Raw genomic sequence first — 4201 nt, forward strand, 5'->3', positions numbered from 1 at the left:
GTAAAGACTATTACTCAAAATCACATACTTTTCATGAATAAACATTCAAGAATGATACATTAGATTGATGTTGGATTAATATTTAAATAAACATGCACGTTAATCTAAAGGAGTTGCTGTTGGACCATCCATCTCCTGCAAAGGAAGGTCATTTGATGAACAAAGGCTCTCTTAGAACAAAGATCTCCGTTATTAATGACCTTACGGGTTACTGAGTTCATATTGGGAGGTTTACAGGTTAATACAGAATAACGGTCTTTTCACCTATTCCCCTACTTTTGTCTAAGTTGTACATAACTTTGCTTTATCCACTTTAAAGTAAAATAAACATCATAAAAAGTTCTCAAAGTGCAATATTTCAAATTTGATGTCACATAAATAAAAATATTTGTGAATTTACATTATTCAAAACTGACCAATCGGCTGCTTTAGTTAAAACCCGTCTGTTTTATTTGCCGAACAGTTTATGTTCTTGTTTGCTGTCAGGTTGCGAGCCGGGAGCTCGGCATCCCAACCACGAAGATCTACATCAGCGAAACCAGCACCGGCACGGTTCCCAACACGTGTCCTTCGGCTGCTTCCTTCGGCACCGACGCCAACGGCATGGCGGTCAAGGTGAAAACGCATCTCCGTGGTTACTCCTGGTTTAAAGTGAAGCCATCATTAATGTGTCCTTCCTTCAACCAGAACGCCTGCGAGGTTCTGCACCAGCGACTGGAGCCGATCAGACTGAAAAACCCCAAAGGATCATGGGAGAGTTGGGTAGAATAAGAAAGCTAACGTTGAACATTTTGTGTTTTTTAACTACACTTCAGTAAACATGTTTTTTTACTCGCATGGCAGGTCCAAGAAGCTTTTTTGGATAAAATCAGTTTATCAGCCACTGGATTCTTCAGGTTCGACTAAACTACCGGTACTTGTTTGGATCTTTAATGATTGAAGCAACAGCTGACGTGTGTTTGTACTCTTCCTCAGAGGTAAGGACCTCTACATGGACTGGGACAAGATGGAGGGCCAGCCGTACTCCTACTTCACATATGGAGTGTGTTGTTCTGAGGTGGAGCTGGACTGCCTCACGGGAGACTACAGGGTCTGGACTCTAGTGTTGCACCGTTCTTTAACTAGAACACGAGTCCAGCTGGTTATAAACAGAGGAACATTTCTGTTCTGCTTCTTACAGACGGTTAGAACTGACATTGTGTTCGACATCGGCAGAAGTCTGAACCCGTCTGTGGACATTGGTCAGGTAGGAACTTTTTTATTTATTTAACAGCGACATTAAAAGTGCAATTGAAAACCTAACTACACAGAAATGTAACACACACCTATAAACCATTCCTTAATTCTATTAAAACTCAGCACAAACGAGAGACCTAGAACCAAGTAGCTCAAAATATGAATGCACCTAAAAAAATGTCTTTGTTTAGCAGACTTTTTTCATTCAACCTTTATTTATACAAAGAGCCTTGAGGGCTCATTTACAAGAGAGACCTGTTTTTAACAAAGAATGATGACATCATAAAAGAAAGCATATAAATAAATTAAAAAAGGAAGAAAATTATATAACAAAACCCGAAACAAACCCAGCTACCTTCTAAAGCTTTGTAGAAGACAAAAAACAGGAACATGTCTGCATTGGTTTTTGCCATGAACTTAACAGATGTTTGAAGCCACTTAGAGAGGTCAAGGTCAAGAGCTTCAGATCTTTTTGCAAGATATTCCAGGAAACAGGAGCGGAGTAGGAGAAGGCCCTTTTGCCTAGTTCAGTCTGCACTGAGGAAACACTGCAGGTAATAATGTCCTGAGAGCGCACGCTGTAGCTGCACTCACGCAGAGACATGTAGGAGGAGATGTATGAAGGCAACAGACCAAGAAGTGATTTAAAGATGAAAATGTACCAGTGAGAGTCTGCGTGAAGCTAATGATGACCAGTTAACCAGTGAATCAGAATCAGAATCCGTTTATTATTGCCATGTCAACGAACGAGGTTCACAAACTAGGAATTTGCTTCGACATAAAGGTGCGAATAGTAATAAAGTAAAATAAAGTAAAAATGAAGACATTACATAAAACATGTGTACACCCATAGATAAAGTATAAATGAAAACGTAACATAAAACATGCGTACACCCATACAATTGAAAACAATAAAAAAGCTTAGAAAACAGTACAGATGGAGTATTCAGTTATAATACAGATGTAATGTGACCAAAGCAGAAATTATGAGGTAGCATTATGAGTGTTCAGGAGTCCAACAGCAGAGGGGTAGAAATTGTTCTTATGGCGGGAGGTTCTGGTCCGAATGGACCGAAGCCTCCTGCCTGAGGGGAGTGGTTCAAACAGACCGTGTGCAGGGTGAGCAGGGTCAGCTGTGATCCGACCTGCTCGCCTCACAGTCCTGGAGACGTACAGGTCGTGGAGGGATGGAAGGCTGCAGCCAATCACCTTCTCAGCTGAGCGCACAACGCGCTGCAGTCTGAGTCTGTCCCTGGCAGTGGCCCCGGCATACCACACCGTGATGGAGGAGCCGAGGATGGATTTGATGATGGCTGTGTAGAACTGCACCATCAGCTTGGCCGGCAGCTTGGCCTTCTTCAGCTGTTGCAGGAAGTACAGTCTCTGCTGGGCCTTCTTGATGAGGGAGCTAATGGTCAGCTCCCACTTGAGGTCCTGGGTGATGGTGGTGCCGAGGAACCAATAAGAGTTCGCAGTGGTGATGGGGGTATCATTACAGGTGAGGGGGGGCAGAGGGGCTGTGGCTTTCCTCAAATCCACTGTCTTCCGGGCATTGAGTTCCAGGTTGTTGCTGCTGCACCAGGTCACCAGCCGGTCCACCTCCCTTCTGTATGCAGACTCATCACCGTCCAAGATGAGCCCGATGAGGGTGGTGTCATCTGCAAACTTAATAAGTTTCACAGAGTCGTGGCTGGAGGTGCAGCAGTTGGTGTACAGGGAGAAAAGCAGGGGGGAAAGCACACAGCCCTGTGGAGATCCTGTGCTTACAGTCTGAGTGTCCGAGACAGCGCTCCCCAGCCGCACGCACTGACTCTGGTCTGTCAGGAAGTCTGTGATCCACCTACAGGTGGGTACATGGAGCAGGGAAAGCTTGTCTTGGAGCAGAGCAGGGAGGATGGTGTTAAATGCAGAGCTGAAGTCCACGAACAGGATCCTGGCATAGGTTCCTGGGGAGTCCAGGTGCTGCAGGATGAAGTGAAGAGCCAGGTTTATTGCATCATCTACAGACCTGTTGGCCCTGTAGGCAAACTGCAGAGGGTCCAGGAGGGGGTTGGTGATGGACTTGAGATGAGATAAAACCAAACGTTCAAAGGTTTTCATGACTACAGACGAGGACTACAGAATACAGTGTGCAGTGGTGTGTACGATAGTTACAGCCGGTTATGAATCTTAGCGCACCACGATAGACAGCATCCAACATCTGCAAGGTGCTTGTAGGGACATTCATGTAAATATTGTCACCATAGTCAATGGAGGGAAGGAAAGTCACAGTTACAAGGTGTTTCCTAGCATTCAGAGTTAGACAGTATCTGTTTCTGAAAAAGAAACCCAGTTTTACTTTCAGTTTCCTTACTAGGTTCATGTCAAAAGCAGATTGCAAAAGCTGGAAAACCTTAGCAACTATTTTAGCTCGACAATAAACAACTGTGTCATCAGCATAGAAATGTAAGGATGCATCAGGGATGGTCTGACCTCCATTACCTATGTAGATTGTAAAGAGGGTGGGTCCTAAGACTGAGCCTTGTGGTACACCATTCTTGACTGTTAAATATTTGGAAGAAATACCATTATGTTGAACACATTGCCTCTGATCTGAGAGATAGTTAGAAATTGGTTTCTCAGATCACACCATAGGTTGGTTCTCTAAGAGCTTATGACATGAGATGTCATGGTCCACAGTGTCAAAAGCTTTAGACAGGTCTAAGTAAAGTGCAACACAATAATCCTTTGCATCTAGTGCTTCAACTACATCATTTAACATTTATGTATATTTAATATATTGTTAAAAATCAACATACTGGGTTTTCTCGTGGCAGCAGAATTCCTTGTGTGGTTGTTTCACCTGAGCTTAGGTAAAAATGTATGGCTATAGTAGACAAAAGCTTTCCATACAAAAATTAAGTTGAGTCTGCTGAAAATTCAGGACCTTCAAGGGATCTATTTTCCATTTCTTAATCCAATTTTT

At 43.3% G+C, this 4201-nt stretch overlaps 1 long non-coding RNA gene across 1 annotated transcript; it reads left to right on the forward strand.

Moving 5' to 3' along the window:
* Window positions 1-578: 578 nt before the first annotated feature.
* Window positions 579-1000, forward strand: LOC119428821. Its single transcript, XR_005187722.1, has 4 exons — window positions 579-615; window positions 688-762; window positions 844-896; window positions 976-1000. It is a non-coding gene; the product is annotated as an uncharacterized LOC119428821 (long non-coding RNA).
* The last annotated feature ends 3201 nt before the right edge of the window (window positions 1001-4201 follow it).

This window comes from Nematolebias whitei, chromosome 23, assembly GCF_014905685.2.
Source record: "Nematolebias whitei isolate Nwh7 chromosome 23, NemWhi1, whole genome shotgun sequence".
Lineage (NCBI taxonomy): Eukaryota > Metazoa > Chordata > Actinopteri > Cyprinodontiformes > Rivulidae > Nematolebias > Nematolebias whitei.